Source organism: Triticum aestivum, chromosome 5B (assembly GCF_018294505.1).
Source record: "Triticum aestivum cultivar Chinese Spring chromosome 5B, IWGSC CS RefSeq v2.1, whole genome shotgun sequence".
In the NCBI taxonomy this organism is placed as follows: Eukaryota; Viridiplantae; Streptophyta; class Magnoliopsida; order Poales; family Poaceae; genus Triticum; species Triticum aestivum.
Window position 1 is genome coordinate 32,195,793 of NC_057807.1, and position 23,884 is coordinate 32,219,676.

Genomic DNA, 23,884 nt, shown 5'->3' on the forward strand with positions numbered 1-23,884 from the left:
GCACCCAAAGCATTCCAAAGGTATCCAGGAGTTGCACAACTCATGGTCTAAGGAAATGATACTTGACATTAGCAAAGCTCATAGCAAACGAACTACACAATCTTGTGCTATGCTTAGGATTGGGTCTTGTCCATCACATCATTCTCCTAATGATGTGATCCCGTTATCAATGACATCCAATGTCCATGGTCAGGAAACCATAACCATCTATTAATTAACGAGCTAGTCAAGTAGAGGCTCACTAGGGACATGTTGTGGTCTATGTATTCACACATGTATTACGTTTTCTAGTTAATACAATTATAGCATGAACAATAGACAATTATCATGAACAAGGAAATATAATAATAACCATTTTATTATTGCCTCTAGGGCATATTTCCAACAAGAAAATACCATTTTGTTGTAAGAGACTCTCAAAATAATATAAGTGAAGCATGAGAGATTAACAATTTCTGCAAAATTAAGCCACCGCCATGCTCTAAAAGGTATAAGTGAAGCACTAGAGCAAAAACTATCTTGCTCAAAAGATATAAGTGAAGCACATAGAGTATTCTAATAAATTCCAATCAAGTGGGTTTCTCCCAAAAGGTGTGTACAGCAAGTATGATTGTGGTAAACTAAAAAGCAAATACTAATATCATACAAGATGCTCCAAGCAAAACACATATCATGTGGCGAATGAAAACATAGCTCCAAGTAAAGTTACCGATAGACGAAGACGAAAGAGGGGATGCCTTCCGGGGCATCCCCAAGCTTAGGCTTTTGGTTATCCTTGAATATCTTGGGGTCCCATGGCCATCCCCAAGCTTAGGCTCTTGCCACTCCTTATTCCATAATCCATCAGATCTTTACCCAAAACTTGAAAACTTCACAACACAAAACTCAACAGGAAATCTCATAAGCTCCGTTATTGCAAGAAAGAAAAACCACCACATAAGGTACTGTAATGAACTCATTATTTATTTATATTGGTGTTAAACCTACTATATTCCAACTTCTCTATTGTTCATACCCCTACATACTAGCCATAGATGCATCAAAATAAGCAAACAACACACGAAAAACAGAATCTGTCAAAAATAGAACAGTCGTTAGCAATCTGTAACTCTTAAATACTTCTGGAACTCTAGAACTCCTACCAAAATAGGAAGTCCTGGGTAATTTGTCTGTTGATCTACATCAAAAATAATCAATGCAAAATCACGTTTCTGCGAATTACTAAAATTATTTTCGTGCGTGCAAAGTTTTTGTTTTTCAGCAGAATCCAATTAACTATCACCATAGGTTATCGTATAGGTTCTACTTGGCACAAACACTAATTAAAACATGAAAACATAACTAAACAGAAGGTAGAAAAAAATTATTACTAAACAGAAGCAAAAACAAAAAAACTAAAATAAAATTGGGTTGCCTCCCAACTAGCGCTATCGTTTAATGCCCCTAGCTAGGCATAAAAGCGAGGATAGATCTAAGTAGTGCCATAATAATAAGATAGATCACGAAAACTCATCTCATATTCTCTACGTTCAGCAACAAGTTTTCTTTGAGGCAAGCAAAAGTAATCCAAAGGGCTAAATTTAATGGGACAAAAGTCCCCAAGATCAATCTCAGGAGGTATGGGTTCCTCCTTTGGCCCTTCATATTGCACAACTAATTCATCATTATAAGCATTCTTTTGGCAGAACTTCGTGAGCCTATACTCAAGAGAGTATCCTAGCTCATTGTTTCGAAGAGCAAAATCATTATTAAGTTCGGAAATTCTATCAACTAGGACATTGGTAGGAACCTTTTTTCTAAGGTTTTCATTAAAAGCAACATAGTCCAAAGATTGAAAACTCCTAATTTCCTCTTGATCAAAGAGGATCGCCTCTATGGGAGGAAGGCCGGCGTCCACCCTATAGTGCGCAAAGATTTCTTTGTCCTCTTTTATTATAAATCTAAACTCATGTGACAAAAAGACAGTAGTGGCGTGCTTAACAGAAGAATGCTCAATATTAAAAAATTCCAGGAAAATTCTTTATATGCAAGGATGCATATGCATAAATTGTCTTTCAAGCTCAACTACAAGATGGTGATAGCATCCACAAGACTATTAGTTCTATGAAGAATAGAACCACCCATAGAAGGCAAAGCATCGGCACAAGTAAAGAAATCTTGAATAACCCTTTTCCAATAATATTACCACTACCGATTCGATTTTTTTGTATGTAAGATAGTGGGTTCTTCAACAGGAGCATCAAAATTTTCCATGTTATCATTATTGTTCATATCGACGGTAATCTCCCCAATTTCAGACATAACGGCAAACAAAAGCGAGGAGGAAGAAGGAGGTAAACAAAAAAGAGAGGGCGAATAAAATGGCAAAGGTGAAGTGGGGGAGAGGGAAACGAGAGGCAAATGGGAAATAATGTAAGTGCGAGGGAGATGAGTTTGTGATGGGTACTTGGTGTATCTTGACTTGAGCGAAGACCTCCCCGGCAACAGCGCCAGAAATCCTTCTTGCTACATCGTGATCTTGCGTTGGTTTTCCTTGAAGAGGAAAGGGTGATGCAGCCATAGCAGCGTAAGTATTTCCCTCAGTTTTTGAGAACCAAGGTATCAATCCAGTAGGAGGCTCCTCAAAAGTCCCATGCACCTACACAAACAAACAAGAACTCGCAACCAACGCAATAAATGGGTTGTCAATCCCTTCACAGCCACTTGCGAAAGTGAGATCTGATACAGATAATATGATAAGATAAATATATTTTTGGATTTTATAATATAGATTAGAAAAGTAAAGATGCAAATAAAAGTAGATTGAAAGCTTACATGATAAGAGATAGACCCGAGAGCCATAGATTTCACTAGTGGCTTCTATCAAGATAGCACAAGTATTATGGTGGGTGAACAAATTACTGTCGAGCAATTGATAGAAAAGCGAATAATTATGAGATTATCTAGGCATGATCATGTATATAGGCATCACGTCCATGACAAGTTGACCGACTCCTGCCTGCATCTACTACTATTACTCCACACATTGACCGCTATCCAGCATGCATCTAGAGTATTAAGTTCATAAAGAACAGAGTAACACATTAAGAAAGATGACATGATGTAGAGGGATAAACTCATGCAATATGATATAAACCCCATCTTTTTATCCTCGATGGCAACAATACAATACGTGCCTTGATGCCCCTGCTGTCACTGGGAAAGGACACCATAAGATTGAACCCAAAGCTAAGCGCTTCTCTCATTGCAAGAAAGATCAATCTAGTAGGCCAAACCAAACTGATAATTCAAAGAGACTTGCAAAGATAACTTAATCACACATAAAATAATTCAAAGGATATTCAAATATTTCTCATAGATATACTTGATCATAAGCCCACAATTCATCGGATCTCGACAAACACACTGCAAAAAGAGTTACATCGAATAGATCTCCAATAAGATCAAGGAGAACTTTGTACTGAGATTCAAAGAGAGAGAAGAACCATCTAGCTAATAACTATGGACCCGAAGGTCTGTGGTAAACTACTCACAACTCATCGGAGAGGCCTTGGAGATGATGTAGAGGCCCTCCATGGTCGATTCCCCCTCTAGCGAAGCGCCGGCGAAGGCTCCAAGATGGGATCTCGCGGATACAGAAGGTTATGGCGATGGAAATAGTTTTTCGTGGTCGCCTGTGATGTTTTTGGGGTACATGGGTATATGTAGGAGGAATAAGTTGGTCGATGGACGCTCGAGGGGCCCATGAGGGTGGGGGCGCACTCACCTGTAGGGGGCGCGGCGGGCACCCTTGTAGCCGCCTCCTTTGTTTCTTGACTTCCACTCCAAGTTCTCTGGATCACGTTTGTTCCAAAAAGATCGCTCCCGAAGGTTTCATTCCATTTGGACTCTGTTTGATATTCCTTTTCTTCGAAACACTGAAATAGGCAAAAAACCAGCAATTCGGCTTGGGCCTCCGATTAGTATGTTAGTCCCAAAAATGATATAGAAGTGTAAAGTAAAGCCCATAAACATCCAAAACGGGTAATATAATAGCATGGAACAATAAAAAATTATAGATACGTTGGAGACATATCAGACTCTAATATCACCATCTTCATATCTCAAAACCAATGCAAGGAATCAAACTTCTCGTAGTATTCAATGCTCTTTATATGAAAGTTTTTATTATATCCCTCTTGGATGCATATCATATTAGGACTAAATTCATAACCTAAGAAAATTGCGTGCTATTTAAAGACTCTCAAAATAATATAAGTGAAGCATGAGAGTTCATCAATTTCTATAAAATAAAACCACCACCGATCTTTAAAAAGATATAAGTGAAGCACTAGAGAAAATTGCCGAGCTCAAAAGATATAAGTGAATCACATAGAGTATTGTAATAAATTCATAATTAATGTGTGTTCCTCTCAAAGGTGTGTACAGATGATTGTGGCAAATTAAAAAGCAAAGACTCATATCATACAAGACGCTCCAAGCATAACACATATCATGTGGTGAATAAAAATATAGCCCAGTAATTTACCGATGGATTGAAGACAAAAGAGGGGATGCCATAAGGGGAATACCCAAGCTTAGAATCTTGGTTGTACTTGAATATTACCTTGGGATGCCTTGGGAATCCCCAAGCTTAGGCTCTTGCCACTCCTTATTCCATAGTCCATCAAATCTTTACCCAAAACATGAAAACTTCACAACACAAAACTCAACTGAAAAATTCGTACACTCCATTAGTATAATAAAATAAATCACCACTTTTGGTACTGTTGTGAACTCGTTATAAATTTATATTGGTGTAATATCTACTATATTCCAACTTCTCCATGGTTCATAACCCCCGATACTACCCATAGATTCATCAAAATAAGCAAACAACACATAGAACAGAATCTGTCAAAAACAGAACAGTCTGTAGTAATCTGGAAACTTTGTATACTTATGTAACTCCAAAAATTCTGAGAAATTAGGATAGTCTAGGAAATTTGCATATAAATCTTGTTGAAAAAACTCAGATCAAAAGCACATTTCTGTGATTTTTTAAAATTCTGGCAATGAGCACAAAATTTTCTTTTTTTCAGCAAGATCAAATCAACTATCACCATGGACCATCCCAAAGGTCTTACTTGTCTCAAACACTAATTAAGACACCAGAACACAATTACTACAAAAGTAATGATGTGCATTTATTAAAAACAGAATCAAAAACAAAAAAACACAAAATAAAATTGGCCTCCCAACAAGCGCTATTGTTTAACGCCCCTAGCTAGGCATAAAACATAGATCTAAGTATTGTCATCTTTGGTATGCAATTCTTTCCTAGTCAAATCTTCTAAAACTTTTCTTAACTAGTCTGTTTTTTATTTCCTTTCCTTCCTAGTTGGTGAACTCAAATCATAGAAATGACTTTGGTTGGTGATTTTAACATTCATAATTCCATACTCAAGATCATCACCATAAATATCCTCATATAAAATACGTATCCCATTTTTAATGGGTTCCCTAGACATTTCCTCCATCCATTCATCGTTAAATCCTACATAAATTCCCTTAGTTATCCAATCAAATTTATCATAAATAACAATATAAAGATCTTGAGCAATTTCTGCATAAGGAACTCTTCTCATAAGATCGCTACTGTAAGAATGATAATCTCAAGATTCTAGACTATGAAAGGTTTCGTTATCATGGAGAATTTCTTCAATTGGAGGATGCTCAATATTGTTATTTTAGAAAACAAAATCCCTAGCTTCTTTTACTATGAAATCAATTTCTCGCATAAGAATGATAGTTGCCATCTTTTTAGCCTTATGATGGAGTATATTAGGAGGTTCATAAAATATCTTTTGTAAAGCGGGATGAATGTGCACAAATTTTCTTTCTAGTTCAACGACAAGAATAGCAATGGCATCCGCATAGCAATTTGTATCAAGAATAATAGATCCCTTATCAATTGGTAAAACTCATGTACAATCAAAGAATTCCTGAATAACACTCTTTCCAATGATATTACCATCCCCCACATGAAAAGTTTTTGCCTTAAGATTAGAGGGAGTTTCAGTTTCACAGTCTAAAGAACAAGATCCAAAAAATTTATCAAGGCTTTTATTAGCAAGATCATCAAAATCTTCACGATAACCTCCCCTAATTCAGACATGATGACAAAAAACCAATCTAGCAAACAAGCAAACGGAAAGCAAACAAAATAGACTGACGGAAGAAGGATGCATAAAAAGGAATTTTTTTTGTATTAATTTGAAAATTTTTAAGTAGTGGGGGTGAGGAAAACGAGAGGTAAATGGCAAATAATGTAAGTGCAAGAGATGAGAGTTTATGATGGGTACTTGGTAGGATTGATGTAGAACCTCCCCGGCAACGGCGCTAGAAATTCTACCTGCTACTTCTTGAGCTTGCGTTGGTTCTTCCCTTGAAGAGGAAAGGGTGATGCAGCAAAGTAGAGATAAGTATTTCCCTTAGTTAAGAACCAAGGTATCAATCTAGTAGGAGGCACAAGCAAGTCTCCAATCTATGCACCTTCACAAACTAACAAACACTTGCACACAACGCGAAAAAGGGCTTGTCAATCCCTTCATGGTTACGAACAAGAGTGAGATCTAATAGACATAGGTATAAAAGATAAATAAAATAGAAAACTAAAGTAAATTTAAATAAATTGCAGCAAGGTATTTTTCGGGTTTTTTGGTTTATAGATCTGAAAATATATGATGGAAAATAGATCCAGGGGCCATAGGTTTCACTAGAGTCTTCTCTCTTGAAAGAAAACATACGGTGGGTAAACAAACTATTGTCAAGCAATTGATAGAAAATCGCATAATTATGACGATATCTAAGGCAATGATCATGAATATAGGCATCACGTTTGTGACAAGTACATAGACCGACTCCTGCCTGCATCTACTACTGTTACTCCACACATCAACCGCAATCCAGTATGCATCTAGAGTATTAAGTTCATAAGAACAGAACAACGCCTTAAGTAAGATGACATGATGTAGAGGGATAAAATCAAGCAATATGATATAAAACCCATCTTTTTATCCTTGATGACAGCAATACAATACATGACTCGCTACCCCTTTTGTCACTGGGCGAGGACATGATGTCTACTACACGACCTTCTTCTTGTAGACGTTGTTGGGCCTCCAAGTGCAGAGGTTTGTAGGACAGTAGCAAATTTCCCTCAAGTGGATGACCTAAGGTTTATCAATCTATGGGAGGCGTAGGATGAAGATGGTCTCTCTCAAACAACCCTGCAACCAAATAACAAAGAGTCTCTTGTGTCCCGAACACACCCAATATAGTGGAAAATTGTATAGGTGCACTAGTTTAGCGAAGAGATGGTGATACAAGTGTGATATGGATGGTAGATATAGGTTTTTGTAATCTGAAAATATAAAAACAGCAAGCTAACTAATGATAAAAGTGAGCGTAAATGGTATTGTAATGGTAGGAAACAAGGCCTAGGATTCATACATTCACTAGTGCAAGTTTTCTCAGCAATAATAACATAGATAGATCATATAACAATCCCTCAACATGCAACAAAGAGTCACTCAAAAGCCACTAATAGTGGAGAACAAACAAAGAGATTATGGTAGGGTATGAAACCACCTCAAAGTTATCCTTTCTGCTCGATCTATTCAAGACTCCGTAGTAAAATAACACGAAGCTATTATTTCTGTTCGATCTATCATAGAGTTCGTACTAGAATAACACCTTAAGACACAAATCAACCAAAACCCTAATGTCACCTAGATACTCCAATGTCTCCTCAAGTATTCGTGGCATGATTATACGATATGCATCACACAATCTCCCATCTATTCAACCAACACAAAGTACTTCAAAGAGTGCCCCAAAGTTTCTACCGAAGACTCAAGACGAAAACATGTGCCAACCCCTATGCATAGGTTCACAAGGTCACTAAACCCGCAAGTTGATCACCAAAACATACATCAAGTAGATCATGTGAATATCCCATTGTCACCATAGATAAGCACGAAAAGACATAGATCAAGTGTTCTCAAATCCTTAAAGGCTCAATCTGATAAGATAACTTCAAGGGGAAAACTAAATTCATCACAAGAGAGTAGAGGGGGAGAAACATCATAAGATCCAACTATAATAGCAAAGCTCGCGATACATCAAGATCATATCACCTCAAGAACACAAGAGAAAGAGAGAGAGAGAGAGAGAGAGAGAGAGAGAGAGAGAGAGAGATCAAACACATAGCTACTGGTACATACCCTCAGCCCCGAGGGCGAACTACTCCCTCCTCGTCATGGAGAGCGCCAGGATGATGAAGATGGCCACTGGTGAGGGATTCCCCCTCCGGCAGGGTGCCGGAATGGGCTCCCGAGAGGTTTTTGGTGGCTATAGAGGCTTGCGGCGGCGGAACTCCTGATCTATTGTTGTCTTCGATGTTTTTAGGGTATATGGGAATATATAGGTGAAAGAAGTCGGTCGGGGGAGCCACGAGGGGCCCACAAGGGTGGAGGGCGCGCCCAGGGGGTGGACACTCCCCCCTGCCTCGCGGTCTCCTCAAAGCTTCCCTGACTTGCACTCCAAGTCCCCTGGATTGCTTCCGTTCCAAAAATAACGCTCCCGAAGGTTTCATTCCGTTTGGACTCCATTTGATATACCTTTTCTTCAAAACACTGAAATAGGCAAGAAAACAACAATATGGGTTGGGCCTCTGGTTAATAGGTTAGTCTCAAAAATAATATAAAAGTGTATAATAAAGCCCATAAACATCCAAAACAGATAATATAATAGCATGAATGTTTCATAGATTATAGATACGTTGGAGACGTATTAGCATCCCCAAGCTTAATTCCTGCTCGTCCTCGAGTAGGTAAATGATAAAAGAAAGAATTTATGAAGTGTGAATGCAACCAGGTGCACAAGTTTGATCAATGATAATTTCAATCACCTTTTCTAGCATGATTATATGTCATACAGTAGTTCATATCATAAAACTTCTCAAGATCAAGTAACAAGCTATTCACATGTTAAAGCATAACCATAAACTTCCTTGAAAACTAGCAAACTTCATTCTCAGTCATCAAACAATTTCAATTCATCTTATTTTCAGGAAGGGTCTATGTCAGAGCTTTGATTTAGCAAACTCCACATACTCAACTATCATATAGTCTTCCATGATTGCTACCACTCAAAGCATATTCTTATAACAAATAGCATCCATCAAACACAGAGAAAGATAGGGTCTTAGTGTTTCGCCTCCCAACTCACTTATCATATAGATAATTGTCAACAATAATAATTCATGATCAAATATATTTGCATGGCCATATATGCTTAGATATTTCCCAAACACACGATGATTGCCAACTAAAGAGTAGGTAGGAATGAGAAGGAATACTACTGACTCTTGCATAAAAGTAAAAGATAGGCCCTTCGCAGAGGGAAGCAGGGATTTGTAGAGGTGCGAGAGCTTGATTTTGAAATAGAGATGAAAATAATTTTAATAGGTATGCTTTCATTGTCAACATAACAACCAAGAGTTCCCAATATCTTCCATACTACATAAATTATAGGCGGTTCCCAAACAGAATGGTAAAGTTTTTACTCTCCCTCCACCAACAATCACACTCCACGACCATCCGAAACAACGGGGTACCGTCCATACCAACAACAGTCCAGGGGGAGTTTTGTTTGCAATTATTTTTGATTTGATTTTGATCTTTTGATCATCGGACTGGGCATCCTGACTACCATCCATTTTTCTCGTGAATGATGAGCGGAGTCCACTCATCTTGAGAATAACCCACCTAGCATGGAAGATACTGACAGCGCCTGGCCGCTACATGAGTGATTCGGGCATACAAAATAGATTATTATTTGAAGGTTTAGAGTTTGGCACATGCAAATTTACTTGGAATGGTAGGTAAATACCACATATAGGTAGGTATGGTGGATACTCGTGGAAGAAACTTGGTTCAAGGAATTTGGATGCACAAGCAGTATTCCCGCTTAATACAGATATTTTGGCTAGCAAAGGATTCTAAAAAGCAAGCACCACATGTTGGAGGATCTATAAAAATATAACTTCTATACAAATATACCCAAGCATAACTCATTACGTTGTCTTCCTTGTCCAATTTCAACTAATTTGCTCAGGTTTGAAAATAATTAATGGGGCTCAGAATCATAGAAGATGTCTAAGATTGTAATTTTATATGTGAAATCTCTCTTCCTTCAATATTCTTTCATGAATTATTCAAATGACCAATATAATGCTTGCTAACCTTCAATAAATTTACAACCTCTACTTCCTAGACGTGAAGTCATTACTCCCAATGGGATAAGCAAATGAGACATATATATAATTTCAGATTTATGACATTCAACTCATTCAACCATTTACTCATAGGATACAAGTGAAGCACACGAGTAAATGAAAAACTACTCCGAAAAGATATAAGTGAAGATCAATGAGTAGTTAAATAATTATGTAACTATGTGAAGACTCTCTCTCATTTAAGAATTTCAGATCTTAATATCTTATTCAAACATAAAGCAAATCAAAATAAAATGACATTGCAAGGATATCACAACTCATGTGAAGAAGCAAAAACTTAGGTTCAACCGGTACTAACTGATAGTTGTTGAAGAAGAAAGGTGGGATGCCTAACGGGGCATCCCCAAGCTTAGATGCTTGAGACTTCTTGAAATATTATCTTGGGGTGCCTTGGGCATCCCAAAGCTTAAACTTTTGTGTCTTCTTAATTCCTCTCATATCACGGTTTCTCTATTTCTCAAAAACTTCATCCACATAAAACTCAACAAGAACTAGTGAGATAAGTTAGTATAAACCGATGCAAAACCTTATCATTTTATACTGTAAAAAATCACTAAAATTATTATTCAACATTTAATACTAAATGCATCTGCATATTTAATACTCATATCCTCAAATAGAATCATTAAACGAGCAAACATATGCAAACAATGCAAACATAACAGCAATCTGCCAAAACAGTATAGTCTGTAAAGAATGCAAGATTCATCATACTTCCCTAACTCCACAAATTATGAGAAAAATACTAAGCTGTAGAGGATTTATCATAGCTCATTATGCCAAACGTTTCAACATTACATCATTCTCTGACTTTTCTAGGGAATTTTTGCAACAGCGGTAAACTTTCTGTTTTCAAACAGCAACATGTATACTAGCAAAATAAGCATGGTAAAGGCTATCCTTGACATTTTTATTGAAAATATAGATGAAAAACTTTATTATAAATAACAGAAATAAAATACTAACAAAAGAAAATGACGCTCCAAGCAAAACACATATCATGTGGTGAATAAAAATATAGCTCCAAGTAAAGTTACCGATAGACGAAGACGAAAGAGGGGATGCCTTCCGAGGCATCCCCAAGCTTAGGCTCTTGTTTGTCCTTCAATATTACCTTGGGGTGCCTTGGGCATCCCCAATCTTAGGATCTTGCCACTCCTTATTCCATAGTACATCGAATCTTTACCCAAAACTTGAAACTCCACAACACAAAACTCAACAGAAAACTCGTAAGCTCCGTTAGTATAAGAAAATAAAACCACCACTTAGATACTGTAATGAACTCATTCTAAATTCATATTGGGGTAATATCTACTATACTCCAACTTATCTATGGTTCATACCCTCCGATACGACTCACAGATTCATCAAAATAAGCAAACAACACCTAGAAAACAGAATCTGTCAAAAATAGAACACTCTGTAGTAATCTGTATCAAATGTATACTTCTAGACCTTCAAACAGCCTACAAAATTAGGAAGTCCTAATAAATTTGCTTACCAATCCAGGGAAAAGGAATTAGATCAGAATCACGTTTCTGTGAATTATCAAAACTAACTTACTGGGTGCAAAAGTTTCTGATTTTCAGCAGGATCAACACAACTATCACCGTAAGCGATCCAGGTCTTACTTGGCACTTTATTGAAACAAAATCTATAAAAAATGATTACTACAGTATAATAATCATGTGAACACACAAACACATTAAGGGTAAATATTGGGTTGTCTCCCAACAAGCGCTTTTCTTTATTGCCTTTCTAGCTAGGCATGATGATGACACTGATGCTCACATAAAAGATAAGAATTGAAACAAAAGGGGAGCATCATGAAGCATATGACTAGCACATTTAAGTCTAACCCACTTTCTATGCATAGGGATTTTGTGAGCAAACAACTTATGGGAACAATAATCAACTAGCATAGGAAGGCACAACAAGCATAACTTCAAGATCTTCAACACATAGGGAGGAACCTTGATATTATTGAAATTCCTACAAGCATATGTTCCTCCCTCATCATAATTTTCAGTAGCATCATGAATGAATTCTAAAATATAACCAGCACCAAAAGCATTCTTTTCATGATCTACTAGCATAGAAAATTTACTACTCTCCACATAAGCAAAATTCTTCTCATTCGGAATAGTGGTGGGAGCAAACTCAACAAAATAACTATCATGTGAAGCATAATACAATTGAAAACTGAAATCATGATGACAAGTTTCATGGTTATCATTATTCTTAATAGATTACAAGTCATCACAATAATCATCATAGATAGCAACTTTGTTCTCATAATCAATTGGAACCTCTTCCGAAATAGTAAATTCATCACTAAATAAAGTCATGGCCTCTCCAAATCCACTTCCATCAATATAATCATCATAAATAGGAGGCATGCTTTCATCATAATATTCTCATCAAAACTTGGGCGACTAAACATATCATCTTCATCAAACATAGCATCCCCAAGCTTGTGGCTTTGCATATCATTAGCATCATGGATATTCAAGGAGTTCATACTAACAATATTGCAACCACGCTCATCATTCAAAGATCTAGTACCAAACATTTTAATGCATTCTTCTTCTAGCACTTGAGCACAGTTTTCCTTTTCATCATACTCACGAAAGATATTAAAAAGATGAAGCGTACGAGACAAACTCAATTCCATTTTTTTGTAGTTTTTCTTTTATAAACTAAACTAGTGATAAAACAAGAAACAAAAAGATTCGATTGCAAGATCTAAAGATATACCTTCAAGCACTCTTCTCCCCGGCAATGGCGCCAGAAAAGAGTTTGATGTCTACTACACAACCTTCTTCTTGTAGACGTTGTTGGGCCTCCAAGTGCAACAGTTTGTAGGGCAGTAGCAAATTTCCCTCAAGTGGATGACCTAAGGTCCATGGGAGGTGTAGGATGAAGATGTTCTCTCTCAAACAACCCTGCAACCAAATAACAAAGAGTCTCTTGTGTCCCCAACACACCCAATACAATGGTAAATTGTATAGGTGCACTAGTTTGGTGAAGAGATGGTGATACAAGTGCAATATGGATGGTAGATATAGGTTTTTGTAATCTGAAAAATATAAAAACAGCAAGGTAACTAATCATAAAAGTGAGCGTAAATGGTATTGTAATGGTAGGAAACAAAGCCTAGGGTTCATACTTTCACTACTGCAAGTTCTCTCAACAATAATAACATAGATAGATCATATAACAATCCCTCAACATGCAACAAACACTATAAAAAAAGACACATCCGTGACATTTTGGGCCGAACGAATTTTTTCTCTATCATACTTATGACACTTCTATGACAATAATTGTGACAAAACCAGGTATCACCATAGATGTGCTGGGCTCCTACTTCTATGACAAAAAATCATGACAAAAAATGGGCTTTTCGTCCTGGGCGGGCCGAAACGCAGCTGCATGACATTCTTTGGGACATCCATGACGGAAAAAACTATGGTAGAAGCGAGGGCAAGGAAAATTTCGGGGAGTTCCCGGTTACGGTGGCTGGTCGGGGGCCGAGCGATGCGTGTTTCTCTCGTACACGTACGCGCGTGTGTGCGAGGTGTTGGCTCTAACTGAACCCGAGCGATTGCACTGCAGGCTACGCGTTACTGAACCCGAGCGATCGATCGATGGTTGTTAACTGAACCCGATCGAGCGATTCCTTCCCTACAGCTGCTAATTGAAGCCGAGCGATGCTTCCTCTCTTGATGAACAGTGAGCGTTGTGGGGGGGGGGGGGGTTGGATGAATAGTGAGCGGTGGGGGTGGATGAATAGGACCCCGTGACGTTGCCTGGATCGAGCCAGTTGGGGCTGAATGAACAGGACCCCGTGGAGGGATGGATGAATAGGATGACCCCGTGGAGGGCTGGATGAACAGTATATGGTGGAGGGGTGCCCGTGGAGGGGTGGTTGAATAGTAGCCGGTGGAGTAGTGATACGTCTCCAACGTATCTATAATTTATGAAGCATTCATGCTATATTACTATCTATTTTGAATGATTTTGGGCTTTATTATCCACTTTTATATTATTTTTGGGACTAACCTATTAACCGGAGGCCCAGCCCAGATTTGCTTTTTTATGCCTATTTCACACGGAGTCAAAACGGAACGAAATCAACTGAAGAAGTTATTATTGGAAGGAAACCTACCAGATAGACTTGGACCCTACGTCAGTAGATGACGGCGGTGCTCACGAGGGTGGGGGGCGCGCCCACCCCCCTAGGGCGTGCCCCCTGCCTCGTGGGGCCCCCGAAGCTCCACCGACGTACCCCTTGCACCCATATATACCTACGTACCCTAAAACTTCCAGAACAGAAGATAGATCGGGAGTTCCGCCGCCGCAAGCCTCTGTAGCCACCAAAAACCTCTCGGGAGCACTTCCCGGCACCCTGCCGGAGGGAGAACCCATCACCGGTGGCCATCTTCATCATCCCGGCGCTATCCATGATGAGGAGGGAGTAGTTCACCCTCGGGGCTGAGGGTATGTACCAGTAGCTATGTGTTTGATCTCTCTCTCTCTCGTGTTCTCTCTCGTGTTCCCTCTATGGCACGATCTTGATGTATCCCGAGCTTTGCTATTGTAGTTGGACCTTATGATGTTTCTCCCCCTCTACTCTCTTGTGATGAATTGAGTTTCCCCTCTGAAGTTATCTTATCGGATTGAGTCTTTTATGAGAACCCTTGATGTATGTCTTTCGTGGGATAACCATGGTGACAATGGGTTATTCTATTGATCCACTTGATGTATGTTTTGGTGATCAACTTGCGGGTTTCGTGACATTGGGGACCTATGCATAGGGGTTGGCACATGTTCTTGACTCTTCGGTAGTAGCTTTGGGGCACTCTTTGAAGTACTTTTATGTTGGTTGGATGAATATGAGATTGTGTGACGCATATCGTATAATCATGCCCACGGATACTTGAGGTGACAATGGAGTATCTAGGTGACATTAGGGTTTGGGTTGATTTGTGTCTTAAGGTGTTATTCTAGTACGAACTCTTTTATAGATCAATCCGAAAGAATAACTTTGAGGTGGTTTCGTACCCTACCATAATCTCTACGTTTGTTCTCCACTATTAGTGGCTTTGGAGTGACACTTTGTTGCATGTTGAGGGCTTGTTATATGATCTATCTATGTTATTATTGTTGAGAGAACTTGCACTAGTGAAAGTATGAACCCTAGGCCTTGTTTCCTATCATTGCAATACCGTTTACGCTCACTTTTATCATTAGTTACCTCGCTATTTTTATTATTTCAGATTACAAATACCTTTATCTACCATCTATTTGCACTTGTATCTCCATCTCTTCGCCGAACTAGTGCACCTATAAAATTACCATTGTATTGGGTGTGTTGGGGACACAAGAGACTCTTTGTTATTTGGTTGCAGGGTTGTTTGAGAGAGACCATCTTCATCCTACGCCTCTTACGGATTGATAAAACTTAGGTCATCCACTTGAGGGAAATTTGCTACTGTCCTACAAACCTGTGTGTCCACCATACCTACCTATATGCGGTATTTACCTGCCGTTCCATGTAAATTTGCATGTGCCAAACTCTAAACCTTCAAATTATAATCTGTTTTGTATGCCCGAATTGCTCATGTAGCAACTAGGGGTTGTCAGTGTCTTCCATGCTAGGTGGGTTATTCTCAAGAGGAGTGGACTCCGCTCCTCATTCACGAGAAAATGGCGGTAACCGGGATGCCCAGTCCCATGATCAAAGATCAAAATCAAATCAAAATAATTAAACAAAACTCCCCCAGGATTGTTGTTAGTTGGAGGCACTCATTGTTTCGAGCAAGCCATGGATTGATGCTTGTTGGTGGTTGGGGGGGTATAAACTTTTACCATTCTGCGTGGGAACCACCTATAATGTATGTAGTATGGAAGATATTGGGAACTCTTGGTTGTTATGTTGACAATGATATCATACCTCTCAAAATTATTTATCTCTATTTTAAAATCGAGCTCTGGCACCTCTGCAAATCCCTGCTTCCCTCTGCGAAGGGCCTATCTTTTACTTTATATCTTTTACTTTACGCAAGAGTCAAGGTGATCTTCACCTTTCCCTTTTTCATTTTATCCTTTGGCAAGCACTTTGTGTTAGGGTGATCCTGATATATATATATATCCAATTGGATGTACGTTAGCATGAACTATTATTGTTGACATCACCCAAAGGTGAATACATTTGGAGGCAACATTATAAGCCCCAATCTTTCTCTGTGTCTGATTAAAACTTCATAACCACAAGTATTGCGTGAGTGTTAGCAATTGTAGAAGACTATATGATGGTTGAGTATGTGGAGTTTTGCTATTCCTGAAAGTAAGATGAATTGCAATTGTTTTGATGACTAAGAATGAAGTTTGCTAGTTTTCAACAATGTTTATGGTCTATGCATTAACATGTGAATTGCTTGTTACTAGTTCGTGAAATTTTTTATGAGATGAACTACTGTTATGACATATTATCATGCTAGAAAAGGTGATTGAAATTATCATTGATCAAACTTGTGCACCTCTAGCATTCACACTTCATAAATTCTTTCTTTTATCATTTACCTACTCGAGGACAAGTAGGAATTAAGCTTGGGGATGCTGATACGTCTCCAACATATCTATAATTTATGAAGCATTCATGCTATATTACTATCTATTTTGAATGATTTTGGGCTTTATTATCCACTTTTATATTATTTTTGGGACTAACCTATTAACTAGAGGCCCAGCCCAGATTTGCTATTTTATCCCTATTTCAGTGTTTTGAGGAAAACGAATATCAGACGGAGTCAAAACAGAACGAAATCAACTAGAGAAGTTATTTTTGGAAGGAAACCTACCAGATAGACTTGGACCCTACGTTAGGAGATGAGGGAGGTGCTCACGAGCGTGGGGGGCGCGCCCACCCCCCTAGGGCGCCCCCTGCCTCGTGGGGCCCTCGAAGCTCCACCGACGTACCCCTTGCACCCATATATACCTACGTACCCTAAAACTTCCAGAACAGAAGATAGATCAAGAGTTCCGCCGATGCAAGCCTCTGTAGCCACCAAAAACCTCTCGGGGGCCCTTCCCGGCACCCTGCCGGAGGGGGAACCCATCACCGGTGGCCATCTTCATCATCCCGGCGCTATCCATGACGAGGAGGGAGTAGTTCACCCTCGGGGCTGAGGGTATGTACCAGTAGCTATGTGTTTGATCTGTCTCTCTCTCTCGTGTTCTCTCTCGTGTTCCCTCTATGGCACTATCTTGATGTATCCCAACCTTTGCTATTGTAGTTGGATCTTATGATGTTTCTCCCCCTCTACTCTCTTGTGATGAATTGAGTTTCCCCTTTGAAGTTATCTTATCGGATTGAGTCTTTTATGAGAACAGTTGATGTATGTCTTGCATGGGATAACCATGGTGACAATGGGTTATTCTATTGATCCACTTGATGTATGTTTTGGTGCTCAACTTGCGGGTTTCGTGACATTGGGAACCTATGCATAGGGGTTGGCACACATTCTTGACTCTCCGGTAGTAGCTTTGGGGCACTCTTTGAAGTACTTTTATGTTGGTTGGATGAATCTGAGATTGTGTGACGCATATCGTATAATCATGCCCACGGATACTTGAGGTGACAATGGAGTATCTAGGTGACATTACGGTTTGGGTTGATTTGTGTCTTAAGGTGTTATTCTAGTACAAACTCTTTTATAGATCGATCTGAAAGAATAACTTTGAGGTTGTTTCAAACCCTACCATAATCTCTATGTTTGTTCTTGGCTATTAGTGGCTTTGGAGTGACTCTTTGTTGCATGTTGAGGGCTTGTTATATGATCTATCTATGTTATTATTGTTGAAAGAACTTTCACTAGTGAATGTAGGAACCCTAGGCCTTGTTTCCTATCATTGCAATACCGTTTACGCTCACTTTTATCATTAGTTACCTTGCTGTTTTTATTATTTCAGATTACAAATACCTTTATCGACCATCTATTTTGCACTTGTATCTCCATCTCTTCGCCGAACTAGTGCACCTATACAATTTACCATTGTATTGGGTGTGTTTGGGACACAAGATACTCTTTGTTATTTGGTTGATGGGTTGTTTGAGAGAGACCATCTTCATCCTACGCCTCCTACGGATTGATAAACCTTAGGTCATCCACTTGAGGGAAATTTGCTACTGTCCTACAAACCGGTGCACTTGCAGGCCCAACAATGTCTACAAAAAGAAGGTTGTGTAGTAGACATCAAGTAGCGCGCGGTGGAGGCTGGATGAACAGGAGCCCGTGGACGCTGGAGGAGGTCGAAGGTAGCCCGTGGAGGCTGGAGGAGGTCGATGGTGGAGATGAACAATATCTCATGGAGTCCCGTTTTGTGGTACGCCACACCCCTCCCGATGAACATGACCCCCATTTCGACTGTAGCGCTCCAACACAAGTCCGTTATGTCCGTTTTGCGGTACGCCACACCCCTCCCGATCAATAGGACCCCGTTTCGACCGTAGGAGGTCCGTTTCCTCCGTTTTGTGGTACGCCAGACTCCTCCCGATGAACAAGATCCCGTTTCGAACGGGGCCGGTCAAACACAAGGCCGTTTCCTCCGTTTTGTGGTACGCCAGGCCTCGTTTCCATTGACTGTTCCGTCGAAGCCCTCCCGATGAATACGACGACGCATTCCGTTCCGACCCAGCCGGTTGGCTCCCCATGAACACGACGACGACGCTGTTTCTCCGTTCCGACCTAGCCATGTACACGAGCCCTGGCCGTACGTATGCGTGAGTAGGCATTCGAGACCCCGCCCGTATGTACACATACGTCGCCATATTTTCTTTCTTGCACACTGGCTGCTGTACGTACGTGTACATGCTATGTGCGCACCTCTACTACGACACGTACACGCCTCTACTACGACACATGCACGCCTCTACTACGACACGTGCGCGCCTCTACATCCACCAGTATGTACGTACACGTTCGCGACCAGAATGACAACGCTACGTACGCTTCGACCAGGTGGGTCCCGACTGTCAGACACTCCTTGTTTGCGAAGAGGTAGCTGGTGGGTCCCAGCAGTCAGGGGGCAAATTATTTTTTTTTTCGGACGCACTTCCTTGCATGCGAAGGTGTAGCTGGTGGGTCCCAGCTATCAGGGGGGAAATGGTTTTTTCGCGAAATATGGTGGACCGTCTGGTGGGTCCCTGCTGTCAGGTGGTGGAATAATTATTTTGCGCGTAATAAGGAGGCACTTCCTTGCGGCTGTCGTTGACCCAGCTGTCAGCCTCTCCACATACAGTACTCTTCCAATGGAAGTCGGTCGTTGACCACATTGACCACGCCGCGCTGATAGCACCACGGCAGTGGACGACGGCGAGGCCTAGGAAGGGGACGACGCGGAGCCGGGGAAGACGCGGAAGTGGATGCCCACGCGCAGAGGAGTATGAGGGTTCACTCGTTGGGCTGTGGTGTGAGGTTGTCGTCGCCATAGAATAACAGGGGGTGTGGGTGAGTGGAGGGATGGCCTGGCCAGTGGTGGGAGTAGTATGGGGCAGTGAGGCCTCGGGAGGCAGGAGCAAGCAGCACGACCGGCGCTGCTTTGGGCGGCTGGAGCAAGAAGACAGAGGTTGAAGAGGCACTATGGCCGTTGGATGGACATCATACGGTCACTAGATTATTAACTAAGTTGACAAAGCCCTCCGTCCCCGTCAACTTTGTAGGCCCACAAGTTAGCCCAACAATATGGTGGGTCCCAGCTAGCAGGGGGTATTCATTTTTTGGGCGTAATAAGGAGGCACTTCCTTGCGTGCGAAGATATAGCTGGTGGTCCAACCTGTCAGCGGGGGCATCGTTTTTTTCGCGAAATACAGAGGCCCTTCCTGTGGGTCCTAGCTGTCAGTGGAGGAATCATTATTTTGCGCATAATAAGGAAGCATTTCCTTGCGTGCGGCCGTGGACCCAGCTGTCGGCCTCTCCATGTACAGTCCACTTCCGATGGATGTCGTTCATTGACCATGTTCACCAGGCCGTGCCGAGAGCACCAGGGAGGTGGACGAAGGCGAGGCCTAGGAAGGGAACGACACGGAGCCAGGGAATACTCGGCAGTTGTTTCCCACGCAAAGGAGTACGAGGGTTTACTGGTTGGTCTGCCTTCCCCAGAGAATAACATCATGTGTGGGTGAGTAGAGGGATGGCTAGGCCAGCGATGGGAGTACATTGGGGCCGTGAGGCCTGTGCAGCAACATAGCCGGCCGCGGGAGGAGGGAGTAGGCAGGCCCGCCGGCGCTTGTTTGAGCGGCTGGAGCATGAAGAGCAGAGATTGAAGAAGCACGACAGTCGTTGGATGGACATCCAACAGTCACTGCTCTCGTGTGTTGACTAAGTTGACAGGGCGTTGCGTGTGCGTTAACCTTTTTTTATGAAAGCTTACGCGTCAACCTGTAGTTGGTGCACAAGTCAACCTCAAATCTGTTGAAAACAGCATACAGCCCATCTGCCATTATTTCTAATAATGTACAACCTGTTTGCTAATTCTTAAGGATTTTTGGAGCCCATCTTCTTTTTGTTAGCATTACACCCCATATTGTGGCCACGGTTAAAAAGTATACGAAATTTTGCATATTTCGATGCGGTCAAGTGTTTTTAATCCAGAAATATCGATTCACATTCAAACTATTTTGAAAAATAATTTATATAAATATAAAATACAAATAATTGTCCACACATAAAAATCAATGGAATTTAAAATCTTCTAATGAAAAAAAATTGAAACTAATTCCTGGTTTGATGTGTTCTAAAAATGTACAGCCCATTTCTGGGGAAACCGAATGAAACTCTCCGTGTCTTGAAATATTTGCAGCCCAGTAGGGCCGATAAAGCAAGTAGGCCTTGTTTGGGTATTTCTTTAAAAAATAGAACCCGGCTAGCCATTTTCAGCAAGAAAAAAACACAACTAGGCTCGTGATGTGGTAAACATAAATAAAACCCTGGCTAGATGGGCCACAGCCCCCACACAGCCCCGTTGTTACCCTGATCCGTCACTAGAACTAGTATAAATAACAACTGCTTGTTCCTCAAAAAAAACTATGCGACCTGCTGGGTCCCTGGTGTCAGCCGCTCGTAGTGTAACTCTCTCGTTTATTGACTACATTAACAATGGCGTGAGCCCCAGATGTCCAACCACTAGGAAGAACCATATTTTTGGGATTGTAATATGGAGGCACTTGCTTGCGTACTGCCATGACGCTGGTGGGTGATACGTCTCCAACGTATCTATAATTTTTGATTGTTCCATGCTATTATATTACCTGTTTTGGATGTTTATGGGATTTATTTTATACATTATTATCATTTTTGGGACTAACCTACTAACCGGAGGCCCAACCCATATTGCTATTTTTTTTGCCTATTTCAGTATTTCGAAGAAAAGGAATATCAAACGGAGTCCAAACGTAATGAAACCTTCGGGAGCTTGATTTTTGGAATGAATGTGATCCAGAGGACTTGGAGTGCAAGTCAAGAAACAGCCGGAGCCTCCATGAGATAGGAGGGCGCCCCCTATAGGGCGCACCCCTTGTCTCGTGGGCCCCTCAGGTGTCCACCGACGTAGTTCTTCCTCCCATATAAGCCTACGTACCCCGAGAACATCCAAGGAGCAACCACAATACAATTTCCACCGCCGTAAGCTTCTGTATCCGCGAGATCCCATCTTGGAGCCATCGCCGGTGTTCTGCCGGAGGGGGAATCCACCATGGAGGGCTTCTACATCAACACCATAGCCCTCCCGATGAGTTGTGAGTAGTTTACCACAGACCTTTGGGTCCATAGTTATTAGCTAGATTGCTTCTTCTCTCTTTTTGGATCTCAATACAATGTTCTTCCCCTCTCTTGTGGAGAACTATTCGATGTAATCTCTTTTTGCGGTGTGTTTGTAAAGATCCGATGAATTGTGGGTTTATGATCAGATTTATCTATGGATAATAATTGAATCTTCTCTGAATTATTTTATATGATTGAGTTATCTTTGCAAGTCTCTTTCAATTATCGGTTTGGCTTGGCCTACTAGATTGATCTTTCTTGCCATGGGAGAAGTGCCTAGCTTTGGGTTCAATCTTGCGGTGTTCTTACCCAGTGACAGAAAGGGTCGCAAGACATGTATTGTATTGTTGCCATCGAGGATAAAAAGATGGGGTTTATATCATATTGCTTGAGTTTATCCCTCTACATCATGTCATCTTGCTTAATGCGTTACTCTGTTCTTATGAACTTAATACTCTAGATGCATGCTAGATAGCGGTCGATGTGTGGAGTAATAGTAGTAGATGTAGGCAGGAGTCGGTCTACTTGTTGCGGACGTGATGCCCATATACATGATCATGCCTAGATAATGTCATAATTATTCGCTTTTCTATCAATTGCTTGACAGTAATTTGTTCACCCACCGTAATACTTATGCTCTTGAGAGAAGCCACTAGTGAAACCTATGGCCCCGGGGTCTATCTCTTATCATATTTGCTTCCAATCTACTTTTATTTGCATCTTTATTTTCTGCATCTATATTATAAAATACCAAAAATATATTTATCTTATCATATTATCTCTATCAGATCTCACTTTCGCAAGTGGCCGTGAAGGGATTGACAACCCCTTTGTCGCATTGGTTGCGAGTTCTTTGTTTGTTTGTTTAGGTTCGTGGGACTTGTTGAGAAGCCTCCTACTGGATTGATACCTTGGTTCTCAAAAACTGAGGGAAATACTTACGCTATTGTGCTGCATCACCCTTTCCTCTTCAACGAAAACAAACGCAAGCTCAAGACGTAGCAAGAAGGATTTCTGGCGCCGTTGCCGGGGAGGTCTTCGCTCAAGTCAAGACATACCAAGTACCCGTCACAAACTCATCTCCCTCGCATTTACATTATTTGCCATTTGCCTCTCGTTTTCCTCTCCCCCACTTCACCCTTGCCGTTTTATTCGCCCTCTCTTTCCCAATATCCTCTCTTTTGCTTCTCTTTTTGTTTGCTCGTGTCTCCATATGCCTTCTATGTGCTTGCATCTTTGCTTGCTAAAAATCTATTAATATGGATCCACTTAAAGTGTTCTACTTGGATCATCTTCGATCCTTATGCGCTCGTGCTCAAAACCCCAACTAGCCTAGTTGATGGGAAATCTTTAGATGAGCATGCTCATTTTGTGCATCATCGTTTGTCTAAAAAGGGAAGGTCTTATGGTTCCATATAAACAGTTTGCTATGCTATGCTTGGATTTTTTGTGAAATTTGTGATTTTACTTGTTGCTCTAAGAACCCTAAAAACACCTTTCCTACCTATGTGAGTTCAATGATAATGAAATTTTATCTTCTTATGCAAAGGGTGTTTATAGTTACTATGATATCGAACAAATTGAAGAATTTGTCATTTTTAAGGGTGCTCATGAAGTTGCTTCTTTGATTGAAAAATATGATTTTACTCTTAACAAGTCTGAAAATTCCGTCATACTTAAATATTGCAATGAAAACTTTGCTCATAATGTCCATGTC